The sequence below is a fragment of the Camelus ferus genome, chromosome 7 (assembly GCF_009834535.1).
Source record: "Camelus ferus isolate YT-003-E chromosome 7, BCGSAC_Cfer_1.0, whole genome shotgun sequence".
Lineage (NCBI taxonomy): Eukaryota > Metazoa > Chordata > Mammalia > Artiodactyla > Camelidae > Camelus > Camelus ferus.
Genome location: NC_045702.1, coordinates 20,477,830 through 20,494,511, shown reverse-complemented (window position 1 = coordinate 20,494,511; position 16,682 = coordinate 20,477,830). Strand labels below are relative to the sequence as shown.

Genomic DNA, 16,682 nt, shown 5'->3' with positions numbered 1-16,682 from the left:
GAAAGTCAGGAATGAACAGCTTCACAGTTGAATTCTACCAAACATTCTAAGAGCATTTAATACCTCTCCTTCTTAAACTCTTCCAAAAAACTGAAGAGGAGAGAATGCTTCCTAACTCATTTTATGAGGGCAAAATTTCAGTGATACCCAAACCAGACAAGTACAGTTTAAAAATTACAGGCTCATATCTCTGATGAACATAGATGCAAATATCCTCAACAAAATATTAGCAAACCAAATACAACCATACATTGAAATAATCATACATCATAAACAAGTGGCATTTATTCCAGGGATGCAAGGATAGTTCAACGTCCACAAATTAATCAGCATGATACACCACATTAACAAAATGAAGGAAAAAAACCATATGATCATCTCAACAGATGCAGAAAAAGCATTTGACAAGATTCAAAACCCATTTATGATAAAAATAACTCTCAGTAGAATGGGTATAGAAGGAATGTACCTAAACATAATAAAGGCCACATATTACAAACCCACAGCTAACATCGTAATCAAGGGTGAACAAATTGAAAGCTATTCCTCTAAGATAGGAACAAGGATGCCCACTCTTGCCGCTCTTATTCAGCATAGTATTGGAAGTCCCAGCCAGAGCAATTATGCAAGAAAAAGAAAGAAGAGACATTTAATCAGAAAGGGAGAAGTAAAATCTGGACTATTTGCAGGTGACATAATTTTATACATAGAAAATCTAAAGAATCCACCAGAAGACTATTATAAATAATAAACAAATAAAGTTGCATACAAAATCAATATACAATATAGTGTTTCTATATACTAATAATGAACTATCAGAAAGAGATATTAAGAAAAAAATTCCATTTACAGCTGCACCAAAACAATAAAATACCTCTAAATTAAATTAGCCAAGGAGGTGAAAGAACTGCACATTGAACATCATAAGACACTATTCAAAGAAATTGAAGAAACAAAGAAATGCAAAGATATTCCATGTTCATGGATTTGATGATTAACATTGTTAAAATGTCTGTATTACCTGAAGCAACCTACAGATTCAATGCAATCCCTATCAAAATCCCAGTGACGTTTTTCACAGAAATACAACAAAAAAAATCTTAAAATTTATATGGAACCAGAAAAAAAACCCAGAATGGTGAAAGCAATCCTGAGAAAAAAAGAACACAGCTGTATGTATCATACTTTGTGATTTCAAAATACACTACAAAGCTATAGTAATCAAAATAACATAGTTTTTTTTTAAAGATCAATGAAACAGAATTGAGGGCCCAGAAATAAACCCACAACAAACTCACATATATATGGACAATTAATTTAAAACATAGAAGAGCATACAATGGAGAAATAGCCTCCTCAATAAATGGTGCTAGAAAACTGAACAGACGTGTGCAAAAGAATGAAACTAGACCATTATTTTAAACCATACACAAAAAATCAACTCAAAATGGATTAAAGGTTTGAATATAAGACCTGAATCCATACAATTCCTAGAAGAAAACATAGGTCATATGTTGTTTGACTTAATCTTAACAGTATCTTTCTGGATAGATCTTCTCAGGCTAGGGAAATCAAAGAAAATAAAACAAATGGGACTACATCAATTAAAAAGCTTCTGCACAGCAAAGTAGACTATCAATAAAGAAAAGATAACCTCCTGAATGGAAGACGATATTGCACATCATATATCTGATAAGGGGTCAATACCCAAAATATATAAAAAGCCTCTTACAACTCAACAACAACAACAAAATTGAAAAATCGGCAGAGAAACTGAATAGATGTTTTTCCAAAGAAGACATACAGATGGTCAACAGGCACAAGAAAAGATGTTCAACATCACTAATTATTAAGGAAATCAAAATCAAAGCCACAATGAGATACCTCCTCATGCCCATTAGAATGGCTGTTATTAAATACGCAAGAAATTACAAGTGTTGGAGAGGATGTGGAGAAAAGAGAACCCTCATACAGTGTTGCTGGGAATGTAAATTGGTGCAGCCTTTATGGAAAATAGGAGAGTCCTTTAAACATTAAAAACAGAACTACCATATGATCCAGATATTCTATTTCTGGGTATTTATTTGAAAAATAAAAAAGCACAAATTCAAAAAGATACATGCACCCCTACATTCACTGCAGCATTATTTACGATAGCCAAGATATGGAAACAACCTGAGTACCCATCAATAGATGAATGGACAAATAAGATGTCATATATACAATGGAATACAGATGTTTCATAAAAGAGATGAAATCTTGCCACTTGCTATAACAGCGATGGACATGGAGGGTATTATGCTAAGTGAAAAAAATCAGACAGAGAAAGACAAATACTGTATGATTTCACTTCTATGTGGAATATAAACGCAAACAAAATAAACAAACAAAACAAGAACAAACACATAGGTACAGAGAAGAGAATACTGATTACCAGAAGGGAAGGGATGTGGAAGGAGGATGAAATGGGTAAAGGGGGTCAACTGCATGGTGACAGATGGAAACTAAACTGTTGGTGATGAGCACGCTATCACGTATACAAAAGTCAAAATATAATGCGTATGTGAAACTTATATAATGTATTAAACCAATGTCATCTCAATTAAGAAAAAGGTATTAGACCTAAATGTATGTATTTGGCCTTTTATACACACCCTAAACATGATGATTTATATCAAAATCTTCCATATCATTTTAATGTAATTCCTTTGTTTTTTCAGATTTCAAAAGTCACATATACATATTATAGAAACCTTGAAAACTAGGGAAAAAGTATAAAGACTAATCCGTAATCTCATGGTAAAGAAGCAAACACTGTTAATCTAATCTGTTAGCTTACTAACAGCTCATTGTTTTCTATAGACAGGTAGATTTTAGATTTACAAAGCTATTGCATTTTTCTACGGAAATTATAGGAATAATTAGGCAACCTGTTTTAGAATAAACATTATGTAGCAAGTATTTTTCCATGACATTACAAATTTCTTGAAAATATCATTTTAGTAGTATGATAATCATTTATAAATATGCATAATTTATTTAAACACTCTGCTAGTTTCTACATTGAAGTTTTTGTCAATTTTTCTCTATTTCAATTAACTGTATGATAATCCTTGTAAAATTTTTTAGTTATCAAATTAGTTCCCACATATTTTAGAGAGATAAAAACTGACAGAGTATGAACCCATTTAGCTTCTTAAAATATACTACTTTATTATTTTTAAATGTTTACAGCTTTTAACATGTAACAACAGGAAATATTCTTTCCTTTTATTTGCTAGTTTAATACGTGAAGGATGATGCCTTTTTGACTTATTTGCATTTCCTCTTTTATACTGAGACTTATTTTCTCACTTGAATATGACATTTACATTTCTTCTGTGGTTGGACTGTTTTTTTCTTTAGAAGCTTTCTGTTTTTATTTTTAATACTGGTAACAACAAAAACAGACAGATAAATTAAAAATTATATTTTAAAGACATCAGAGATCTGTGAAAGCTAAGTAGACTTGAGGAAATAAAATTCCATAGAGGGGAAGAACCATTTAAAAGTGAGCTGACAGACAAGCAACTGCTTTTTAGAATGAATGCATTTGCCAGTGGGGGCATAAGCTGAGGATCAGACAGTGAACTGTTGTTTTGAGGACTGACATATAATCTTCACTTCCTCCGCACATCCCCCTTCCGTGGCTGAATTGTCAAAATGAGTGCCAGTAAGGAGTTAGGAGGAAAGCCCGGAAAAGGAAGGTGAAGTCTCCCTTAGACTTTCACTGCTTAGGAGTTCAGGGCCCTGTCAAAAGTAAATTGGATCCAAGCAGAAATAAAATAGGCCAGAGATTAAGGTACTGAAATTAGTGGTGAATTCACCCTAGAATCTACAGCCAATACTATGTAGGAGCCTCTGACTCAGGGCTTAGATAGAGGTTGCAAGTCCAGTGTCGGGAGGTAGCTGCTGTAGGACAGAAAAGCCAACAGAGATTTTGACTTTGGTGTGTGCGAAGGTCAGAGGATGAAGGAACCCTCAAAACCAAAGAGGAAATTTCCCTCAAGACATTTGCCAAATTTTGAAGCATTATTGAGCAGAAGCTAAAAAGGACACCTTTCAAAAGCTATCTCCATAAGAACCACATCCTCATAGTCTTTTAGTATAGACAAAGACCAGTGAGATAATCAGTTAACAGTCTTGAATGACTACAGAGTCATGGTGTAATGATGGTTAACCAAAAGTAGCTTAATTTTCTGAAACTTTTACCCTACTCTGAATGAGCTTAATCCTATATTGGATGGAGGTGACCATCCCTAAACCTAACTGAGAAAAAAGGGAATCCTCTCTGGTAATGAATAAATCACCATTTGCAACCTCTATACTTATTTTATACACAATGTCTGCCAAACTATTAAAAACTAAGAGAAGGGTGAACTTTATGCTCTGCAAATACTGTATCAATAAAGGTTAAAAAAACACATATGAAGAGTTATGGCTATCTTATCAATAACCTAGAGAACAAATTAGACAATAGAAAAAGACAAGGAGCTTACAATAATTATGATTAATATATTAAATAACTGAAATTAGCAACTCAGTGGATGATTTAATAGCAGGCTGTTTATAGCAGAACCAATGAAATAGAAGACACACCAATAAAAGATGGCCAAACTGAGGCACAGAAGGCAAAAAGAAGGACAATACAGAAGAGTATGGATGACTTGGGCCACTGGCCAAATGGTCTAACACGTAGGTAATTACAGCTCCTCAGACTGCATTCCCAGATAACTGTTACTAATCGACCTGAATTCCCTGGCTGCTCCCTGGAAAACCTTCTTCTCAGAGTCTGACTTTATATAACCTGACTCAGCTCACTAAGAGCAAACAGCACTGTCCCTAGGGTATTTGCCAAAACCATCAGCAGCAATTGTTCAACAGTGCAGGTGCCTAACGTATCATCAGCACCATTTAGGGCAAACTGGAGGCTGACCAGAAAACTTAAAATGAAAATCTGGGGAACAAGATGTCTGTAGAGGCTCTGAATATTTATGGTTATCTAAAAGGACGTGTGCATATGCAGGGCTGTGAACATGTCCAGGAAATAACTTAAAAGATCCTAATTGCTCATCTCTGGTTAATCCTGAGGTTCTGTGGAAGCAGGAAGTGAAGGCCAAAGCAGAGCTGTGAACTGCTAGAGCAGTGATGGCACGTCCTAACGCATGTACACACAGCCCAGCAGCAGAGGCTGAGAGACCTACTGGCTTACTAAATTCAGCACTGTATAAAAAGGAGTATGTAGCATGATCAATTGGGTTTATTTCAGGAGTACAAGGTTAGTTTAACATCTGAAAATTAATTATCATATTAATAAAATTAAGACAGAAACAACAAAATCATCTCAATTAGATCCTTATCTGTTTGAAGCAAATCTAGTATGTTTTCATGAAAAAGATACACAAACTAGAAGTAGAAGAGAACTCCTTTAACCCAACAAAGTCTACATGTGCAAAACCCCAGCTGCCATCATATTTAATGGTATAAGGCTAAATGTTTTCCTCCCCGGATCAGAACCAAGGGAAGAGTGCTCATTCTCATCACTCGCGTTCATCATAGTGACAGGAATTCTAGCTAAAATAGGTAAGAAAAAGAAAAGGCACTCAGAAAGTAAGAAGTAAAACTATATGTATTCAGAGATAATATAATTATGAAAATTTATTGAAATTAACATGTTGGGCTATAAAGAAAGTTGTAATAAATTTCAAGTAATTGGAATCAAGAGTAAATATGTCCCTAGTCACAAGGGGATTTAATAACTAACATTTAATAACTTTAAGATAACCAGAAAAACCTCCAAAGTCTGGAATTTGAGTAAGAGGGGTCTACATAACAAGTCAATGAAAAAAGAAATCAAAATAAAAATTGGGAAGTTATCTGAAGTAAATTATAATTAAGATATGACGTATCAAAACCTGTACGAAAGAGAGAATGCAGTGCTTAGAGAGAAATGTGTAGCCTTAAGTGTGTATATTAAAGAAAGGACCAACATATCAGTGATTAAACTTTCATCAAAAGAAGCTAGAATAAAAAGAGACAACATTTAAAGAAAGTAAAAGGATGAATGCAATAAATATAAAATAAAAATAAATGAAATTGTAAATAAAGACACAAAAACTAAAAACTATTACTTTGAAAAGATTTTAAAAAGTTAATTAATTCCTAGCAAGACTGATAGAAAAAAGAGAAAACAAAAATATCAATCAATATCAATATTGGTATTGATACCAATCAACAAAAGTACAAAGGGGGATATCACTACAAGTTTCACAACATTAAAGCAAAAATAACAAAGTATTATAAATAATTTTATTAAAAAATGACAAATTGATTTTGATAGGAAAAAGAAAAACCTTAAATAAAATGTAAATTCCTGATGTTAATAGAAGCTGAAATAGAAAATATGAATATTCTGGTGTCTACCAAGGGATCTGAAAATGTGGGTTATTACTTCCCACCAAGAAAACTTAAGACCTGTGAGTTTCATCAGTAATTTCTTCCAAACACTTAAGGAAGAAATAATAGAAGTTTTTAACAAGATTGCTTAAGAGAGAGAAAAAACAATTCACACTTCCCAACTCTTTCTATTAGGAGGAATAATCTCCATACTAATATGTAAAAGAGAATTAGAAGAGTAGAAAATGACAGATCAATTTCTATCAGATACAGATGTAAAACTCATAAAATAAATGTTAACAAATGGAATCCAGTGAGTAAACAGTTACCAGTGGAGTATTTTACGGAAACGGAGGGTAGATAGAATCAGTGTGTTTCACCTGATTAACAGATTAATAATGGAGAAAATCTAATTATGTTCCCTGAGCAAGGCAGAAAAACATACCTGATCAAATGCCCCATTTATTTATTTTTTAGTGTAGCAAACTAAATGCAGGGGTGTAATTTTCAGTTCTCCTAGGCATGTTTTTCTCTGGGTAAAATGCAGCACAAAATAACAAACACAGACGTGCAAGAAAATTTCAAGCCTCTTAACTTGCACTGTGGTTGTTAGTAATGTATTGACCCAAACTTTCTGAAGTTTCTTGTGCAGAAAATATTATACTGTGCTTTTTTTTTTTTTTTTTTTAATACCTAGGTAGTTTTCCAAATAGCTTCAGAACTGTCAGGGACAAAATTAAAAAAAAAAAGCCTTCCACTGCTACCTTTACATTTACATGTTAAACCTTGACCTAAGTAAGGTCTCTTTAAAGAACAGGCTCAGGAGTAAATGTAATCTGAAAACACGGTTATTCTATCCTAGCCTTACCCAGGGAATCGCTCTCTGTGTGCTGTGTAGACTCTGGATTATGCAGTTTCAGGGATGTTTTTAGGTATTCAGATACAATTAGGATACTATATATTTATAGCTTTGCAATTTTTTCAGTATGTGGTAGGTTAATTTCTCCCTTAAATTTTTTTATATGTTCTTGCCTGTTTTCACAAGAAACTTCAGAAATCTCTATTGTTTTTAATCATTTTAAGTGATTCAGAAATAATTAAAATCTTTGTAATCTTTAATGCCTCCTCTAAGAAGAAGAAATTGAATCTCCTCTTACTAAATATACATTCATTTTTCCTGGCTTTTGGTTTTATTCCTAAAGACACAATTAAGCTATTAGTAGATATTTATATTTTTTCACTAATTCTTGTTAACATAATATTTTCTAATATTTTCTAAACTGTTTTTGATGTATATTGCAAGTATATTTCTCTTCTTTTTTTTTTTTTTTAATACAGGCTAACTTATGGGGTTCTCTTATTGGCTCTATTTTTTTTAGTTAATTTAGACTTTTGATTCCTCTCATAAAATAGCCCAGAAATAATTATAACAAATATTATACTTGTGTTTTATATTTTAATGAATTTATTAAAACTCCAGAACAAGAAAAAATAAATATAATTTTTTGAAAATTTGAAGAAATTTTTGCCATCCATGTTTTATCCCTCAGGGATAATAGACATTTCAGGTGAAAATGCTTTAATATTCATTTTGTACTTGATCTGGGATTGTTTAGGGTCAGGAATAGCAATTTTTTAGATGCCTGATGGAAGACATCTTTCATTTACCTAAGATGCTTTAAAGTTGCATATTATCCTCAGGTATATTCTAAATTTATCTAAGTTAGAGAATTCCAAAATCTATAAATAAAATGACAAATTTGTATTCTCATCAATATGTCCCCACCATGAATAAATAGATAAGAAGGCATGGAAATTAACAGACTAAAAGAAATAGTCCAGAAATTTTTGAAAAGACTCCATTTTATAGTTACCCTGTGAGGTTTAAAAAAATCATTCGATTAGTTCAAATGATAAGTTTGATTAATTCAAACTCAGTATCTGATCCTCCCACTTACGCTCTAGTAGAGTGACATTTAAGGCTATTTATACACAGTTAATAATGTATACACTAAAATCCATTGTGACTGAGCTCATGTTCAAAAATGGTAAAGCACTTTTACATTATCAATAATTACACACTGCAGAGTGTTTTATTCTACTTCAATTATGTATCATTTTCTGTATAATAAAGTACTGGCTAACAAATATTTTTGATCTCACTCTCCTCTGCTTTATCTGTAACTTGGGTAATTATTCACTGAAAACATATCTTGATCTTGAATAACTACTATATATTAACCCGTATATATTTGCACTGTCCAATACAGTAGCCATTGGTCACAAACAACTGCTGAACACTTGGGATGTAGTCAGTCCAGATTGAGATGTGCTACAAGTGTAATATACAGAACTGATTATAAAAACTTGGCATATGTAAAATAAGAATGTAAAATATCTTACAAATAATTTTCATACTGATTGAATGTTGAAATTATCTTTAGGTATACTGGGTTACAAAAAGTGTCACTGTATTAATTTTGCTCTTAAATATATTTCAACGTGGCTAATAGAAAAATTTAAATTACACATGTGAGTTACATTATATTAGACAGTTTGGACACTCAGAATACCGATATCAAAATGCATATGCCTTGCTGTCAAAGAGTGGCATTTATTATTTCTGATGCTTTTCAGTGTATTGAAAACTCATAAAAGCCTTGTCAGGTAATACTTTGCATTTATTTTACATCTAGGAATGTAAGGCTTGAAGTGGTTAAGTAATTTTTTCAGTGTTCTACATTTGGTAAACCTAAACTTATCTAGCATTCAAAGGCATTTTTTCCCTCTTTGCATCTCTAGAAGGGGCTAAAGACTAATCAAAATATAAGATGATAGACTTCGGCACATAAACAGGTTTAAAGCTTCCTGGGGATTTATTTAGCTCTATGTCCACTTCATGCAGAGTTGAAAGGCTGACTATTTGGGAAATGATACAAATCTGTTAATTCATATTTTTTAACTCAAAATTAACTTTTCACTTCTATATCTAGTTTTTAAATAAAAGCCTCACGTCTTCTCCAGGAAAAGCTCACTATTGAGTCAACTCCTTTCCAGTGTTGCTGAGTTAACTGATATAAGAGTGAGATATGCTAAGCTTCCATCCTTTTAGAATCTGAAAGCAAAGCCTTTGCAGCAAATAAGAACATGGCAACGCTGTACATTTTCACAATGGTGTTCCTTCTTTCCCTTGGAAAAACTTTAAACACTGAGAAATATGCTCACAAGTTTTTATCAGAAATAAATATAATACATCCCCCCAAAGAGGAAAAAAGTGGAAAAGAAAGGGTTAATACAGCCACATTTCTGTTAGCACCATGATTTGAAAGTTGCTCAGATGTTTCTGATCATATTTCATTTCCCCGGACTTAGTCATGAGTATCTGATGTTGGAAGGGAGTCTGGGAAACACAGTCCTTGACTGTCAATGGACCGGGGCGGGGGTGGGAACGGGGGCAGGGTGTGTGTGGGGCGGGGCTGGGAGGGTAGATAACACTAAAAGGAAGGAGGTAATTGACAGAGATTCAAGATTAGCATCATCTGTGACAACATATTTGCCTAACGCCTTTCCAAAAATCTTCCAAGTTAGGTTGAAAAAGTACCACCTCTATTCTCAGATCCATCACTTACTCCTTTAAAACTGTAGTCAAATTGGTGAAGTCTCTAAACATCCAGTTCTTTTTTAATATGTGAAATAAAGATGATGTTAATATTCCAGAGTCATGGGGGCCATAAAGATTACAATGTGTAAAGATACACTGAATTGTAATGCTCTAAATTAAATCAAAGTAAGATATAATTTTAATTGTGAAGGAAGACTTGCTCTTTTAACTACCATCATTCAAAAGCTATCATAATTGCTTCTTAGGGCAACTAAAAATGAAGTAAATGTTATATTTATCAAATTACAAAAAATATAATTCAAAGTGAAAATAAAAGTGGGGAAATATTTTAAAGGAAGTATTTATAAGACATCATAATTGAGCAAACAATATGATCTGTGCATATAAACACGATCACACACACAGATAAACACAAGCTCCACGCATATAATTTTCACTTAACACTGACAAAATTCTTTAAGCCAAGGTTTCCATTTTCCAAATGAAAAAAACTGAGGTTCAGAGAGATTATGTCACTAAACTGGTGAGGAACAGAATAGGTGCTCTAATCCATGTCTGATTCTACTGCCAGAACTAAAGCTTAAACGTTTATTCAACTTTATATGATTGAGTTAAACATTATTTTATTAACGAATCTTAGATTTAAAAATACCAGTGACATTACCAAGTGTAATCTTACTACACTGACTTTAATTCTAAACATTACCTCTTTGCTTAGAGAAAAGATCCCAGTAGTGTCAATTACATTAGTCCAAATAGGAAAAATGCACATGTTTTTACATTGCCTGCTTAATTCTCGATAAGATTTTCTAAGTAAATATATATATCATAAAGTATTCATATCCTAGTAATGAGGATTATATAATTTTATTGATTTTGTGAATTTTGCTAAATATGAGATGCTGAAAAATGGAACCGTATCTTCCTATGTTATCACTGAGTGAATTGAAAATGTTTGATCCCTGTTGAAATATTCACGTTTTATTCAGTTCAGTGAAAATCAATAATGATTCATCATCCTTAGTCCACTGGAGACAACATCCAAGTGTCAAACTACAAGCTCATCAGCTTCATCGACATTTAAATTTCCTTTAAAACAGAGATGTGGGGAATTGAATTTGCTTATTGCAAATGGGAAAAAGATTGGATTGCAGCCTGGTGCCCAGGATGATTGAATCCTTTCTGGGCGAAGCAGTAGTAAATAAGATGATTAACAAGAGATTGTATTTTTTTCTTTCACAATGTGAATGAATCAGCTTCCAGCCAGAGTGCCAGAAGGTACGCATACAGCTGCTCAATCAGTTGGAAAAATGAGTAATGGAAACCTTATGGAAAACTAACATTTTTAAAAAGGCCCAGATTAGCACAGACAGTGCTCTCCAACTTTCGGTCACACAGCAGCAGAGAAACGGCAAAAGCAATGCTTCCGTCCTAAACCGCGGCGTTGGTGAGGGGAAAGGGAAAATGAGCCCTCAAGACTTGTGAAAGGTTCTTGCCCTTCCCTGCAAATCCATCAAGGTAATGAGCGACTCGGACTGTAACAGGGCACTGCTGCTCAGTGAGGCACTTGCTCTGAATACCGGGAAGTAAAAGCGTCAAGCTGATCTCATCAGGAACAACTGAATTCTTAAGTTTCTTTGACAAGTGTGTGCAGGAAATAGATGACTGAAATAGAAGAGATGATGACAAAAGGAACATATATATGTGTAACTGAATTACTATGCTTTACACCTGAAATTAACACAACACTGTAAACCAGCTATTCTTCAGTAAATATATATATGTATCTAATTTAAAAAAGAAAAGAGATGATGACAAAGGGAGGTTGAATATTTTTTATGAAAAGTCTTTGTTATATAATATAAGGAAACATGTTTGGATCACTTCTCTGGAGATCATCTCAGTGCTGCACAAAACCACTGCTTCTTAGTTCTCAACTACTTGGCTTTGACCTAAAACTATGAAATAAACTCTCTTCATCAGCCTTGATTATCTTTCACTATTTCATCTTAAGTCCAATAACTTAATACTCTTTCCCCTTATCTACCTTTAAAATATTATTCTCAGCTACCTTGCTCTCATTAGCATTTACAATTAACAGCTTACAATACATAGTAAGATGTATTTATACTATGACACTCTATGCCCCACAATTAATCCAATATTAGGACACCCACTCTTATCAATAATTCTCACTCTACTATATGAATCCCCAAATCTTCCCTGAAAGAAAAAGACTCAAATTCCGATATTCTTTATTATATAATGTTCAGATGTTTAGCAATTAAATTTTTGGCTAATATTTTATCAAAATTTTTCAGTATCAAGTCATAGACTTTTATACTTTGCAGTATAACCCAATAGTACATTGGCAATCCAGTTAATTATTTAATTTCAATTATTATAATTTTAAGATCAAGAATTTCCATTTGGTTCTCTTTATTTATAGTTTCCAGTTGTTCTTTTATTATTATCTTATTAAGACCATATTTTCTTTAAATATATTTTAAAATTAATGAATATTTTATAATAGACACAATTTGACAAAGCCAACATTTTCGCCATCACTGAGTTGGCTTCTATTGACTTTTTTTTTTTTTTTAATATGAAACACATTTCCATCTTTCTTTGAGTAACTGGTAATTTTTTAAAAATTTTATATTGAGAATTGTGGCTTTGTAAAGGTTCTAGGTTCTGTTACTATCCTGTAAGGCATTGATTTTTATCTTAGTTGTCAGTTCAATTACTGGCTGATTTCCTTGAACTTTGATAGGTTTGATTTTATGTCTTTTATGCCTGGGGAAAGACCAGTGTGTTTTCCAAACTCTGTAAATTAACAAGAATCAATCTCTGAACTCAAATCTCCTACATGGATATCATCAAGGATGGGTTTCAGACTGTTAGGGTCAGTCCACAGAAATCTTATTCTCGAATGAGGACATAAGTATCCCAAAGCATGGCCTCAGTGGAGTCTCTGTTCAATGCTCAGTGCCCTAGGGATGTGCTGGGACGTCAATGTCCCAGAACGTCTCAGCCTCTGGCATCCATGCTACACTTACAGTATCATAGCTGCCAACTCTTGGTAAGACTGTACGGTCTCATTCTGTGTACAGGCAGCCCAGTCTTAGCCCAGTACTTTGTGGGGAACTTCTGATTTCTTTGGTCTCCCTTCTTCTATATTGCTCTCATTTATAGAATTACGCTACTTCATCTGCCCCAAACTCTGATTTTGCCTTCACTCAGCAGGACCACATGATTTCTTTGGACTCCACTTCATTGCACATTGGCCAGAAATTTGTCTGTAGGGAGAGGACAGCACTCAAAGTGGGACTTCCTTTGTACACGCCCATTTTCTGGAGGATAATGTTCTTGCATTAGCTGCTGTCCAATGCTATAAACATTTGATATATTTATATGTATATATGTATGTATTCACACATACCCATGTTTGTTTAATTTTCTCATCATTACAGTGTGAGGGCAAGTCTGGTACCAGATGGGAAAAAATACCCTCCTAGAAAGTGAGTTGAATTTTTTTTTGTATTTCTAAAATGCTTATTATAAATAGTTTCAACCTTCACCACTGCACTTAGGAATTTTACTGTGAAGTAAATCTTAGTTTTCCATCGTTATTCCTTGTAAAATGAGAGTTTTGTTAGAAAGTGCTGGGAATTACTTATTGGCATATTTCCCCCCATTTCTGTAGATTTTTAAAGTATTTTTAGAGTACTTTCAATTTGAATTCCAGACAAATGTTCAGAAAAGAAACACAAAGTGGTTGTTCCCAGTGGTTTGTTCTTAATTATATAACATCATCTCTGAACCACAATCAGAACTGTTAAAGCGTAAGTCTCAACTAAAGGAAAATTAACTTGGGACAAACAAATGAAAAAAAATTCATTTCCTCATTTATAAAGAATTTTCACTGAAAGATTTCAGGATGAGTATGTCCAGAATCCAAACTGTACTGAATTCTTTCTATAGCTATCTTTATAACTTCATCTTTAAATGCTTTTTTCTGTCCACTATTGAATCCACATCTGCTAAGTTTATCCACCAAGTGTTTTTTAAAACCTAAGAATCACAATTTTAGGTCAGTATGAAAAGTAATTATCATTAACTTAATATTTTTAATGCAGTGTTTTTAAGCGATTGCAACCCACTGTCAGGACACAGCCTTTAATCCCTGGTCCTCCATAAGCACCTTCCATTCGAAAGCTTCTCTTACTTGTGAAGATCCTACTAGGATATACACATTGATTCTTATACAAAGTGTTAATCAAATAATTAATTAAACATCTAGGTACTGATTTTACTTCTCATTTGATCTTTTACAGATTACAACTAATAAAAAATATTCCTAGAGTTACTTCATTGCTGTCTCGTGGAACAGATTTCACTGCACACGGTTTAGAGCCTCCATTAGCAGATACAATCTGTCAGCGTTGGCTCTTAAAGCTAAATGCTAAGGAAATAATTGTTTGCTTCCTTTAACTCCACCTAATTCACGATCCATTCTATATCCTACGGAACATGAATTTTCTTCCAAGTGATCTTAGGTTTACGGAAAATTTGAGAAATGCCAAGACATGGCAGAAATGTACAATACATGTGAGAGAGTAGTGTGAAATAAAGATTAAAATGTAAATAGGTAGACCATAGAGGAAATCAGACAAAAGCATAAGAAAGAAACTGATATAAAGTGAACCTAGAAGGAAAATTTCACTAAAGAGTTGAATTTTATCTGTTACTCATTTGACATTATCTAAGAGCCTTTGAAGAGTTTTTAGCAAGCATGTAATGAGGTCAAATCTTCACTTTGGTATGCCAAAGACATATCAACCACCCAAATGCTAGGAGTGACTTTCCCAAGGTGAGATCAACTGTAGCTGGCTGTGGTGATGGTGTCCTTTATTCTCTCTTTTTCCTCTCCACTACTCTTTATGGCCAGGCACATTCATCCCCGGGGCCGTTCAGTCAGAGTTATCCTTCTCTCGCTGAAGGAAGAGAGTGTCTAGAGGATTGATCTTAGGTTCATATGAGGATAAGTGATTTGATTAACATAGTGCTCATGAGAAGATGGATTTTGAAACCTCTTTTGTGTTAACAATGACATGTCATTTATTACTTGAATCGTTTCAGATAAATGCCTTAATATCTGCTAGTGGGAACTTTTGGTAATTTCTAATGCTATGAAAAGTACAAAGAAAAACTCATTGGGAATATGAAAATCTCTTGACTTCTAGACAGATTCTAGACAAGCAGATCACAAATAATGAAAGTTCAGTTGCGCCATTCTTATTTAGAAGTATAATGATGAGAATTTAACAATGGAAAAAAATGTATATGCTTAAGCTATGCTTACCATTTATAGTTGCTTAAAAGTTTTGTTACACCTCCAGTTTTAATTTTAGCTGCTCACATATTTGGTGAGCACTATGAATTTTGATAATCTGCCACAAAAGTTTTGATTTGAAAGATTGTTTAGCCCAACATTTTTCTTTCATTCTCCTCATTGAAACATCTTCAATTCTCTACTCTTTCTTAAGTGTCGAGGTTTTTCTGAATTTTCCCAGTGTTTAACATTCTTCCTTAGATAAGCCACCTTTACTCTCTCATCCTTTTCAAAATGTTTCACTAGGAAATAAAATCACATTAAGAAAAGAGGGACTGAGACATGAAAGGTAAACAATAACTTAAGTAATTTTTATAAAATAAAGGAATTTATCCTCTTTAAATCCTCTGATCCAGTCACATCAGAGAGAAGGATTCTAGGACAAGAGAGGGTTATAAGTAGACCAACTGTAAGTTCTCATGTATCCTGGACAGGATTTAATCCTGTTTTCCTGACATCACTTATTGTTAAAGTCCTGTTACTCAAAATTGCCCAAATTGAGATGACAGATTTTTACAATCACCATAGTTATAAGAAGCAGGATAAATTTTAGGCAGAAATTTATTTATTAATTTATCTTCTTTTAGCCAGACTTTCTCTTTTATGACCCACCAATACCCTACTACATTTTATTACTTATTTTTGCTTAGCTTATCCTCCTAACATAGAAAATATTTGGGGGATAAAAGCTGGGAGGAAAGGAACACTATCTAATGCTACGCGGTTTTACCATCTTCAATCACTCCTAAAAAATATTTGTATGCCTTACTGTATGATCCAGCAATCCCACTCTTGGGCATATATCCAGAAGGAACCCTACTTCAAAAAGACACCTGCACCCCAGTGTTCACAGCAGCACTATTTACAATAACCAAGACAGGGAGCCAACCTAAAAGTCTATCAACAGATGAATGGATAAAGAAGTTGCGGTATGTTTATATAATAGAATACTACTCAGCCATAAAAAAGAATGAAATAATGCCATTTGCAGCAACATGGATGGACCTAGAGATTATCATATTAAGTGAAGTAAGTCAGACAGAGAAAGACAAATATCATATGATATCACTTATATGGAATCTAAAAAAAGATCCAAATTTTCTTTACAAACCAGAAATAGACTTATGGACATAAAAAACAAACTATGGTTACCAAAGGGGAAAGAGGGGTAGGGATAAATTAGGAGTTTGGGACTAACAGACACACACTACTGTATGTAAAATAGATAAA

At 33.4% G+C, this 16,682-nt stretch overlaps 1 long non-coding RNA gene across 9 annotated transcripts in view; it reads left to right on the top strand.

Annotated features, from left to right (window-relative positions):
• Window positions 1-16,297, top strand: part of LOC116664851 — a 161,973-nt gene extending 145,676 nt beyond the window's left edge. For 5 of the 9 annotated variants that reach the window (XR_004321342.1, XR_004321338.1, XR_004321336.1 and 2 more), the window contains one exon: window positions 11,314-16,297. This is a non-coding gene — a long non-coding RNA (uncharacterized LOC116664851). The remainder of the gene's footprint in view (window positions 1-11,313) is intronic. The other 4 variants (XR_004321343.1, XR_004321341.1, XR_004321340.1 and 1 more) reach the window with 3 other exon arrangements.
• Window positions 16,298-16,682: the final 385 nt, after the last annotated feature.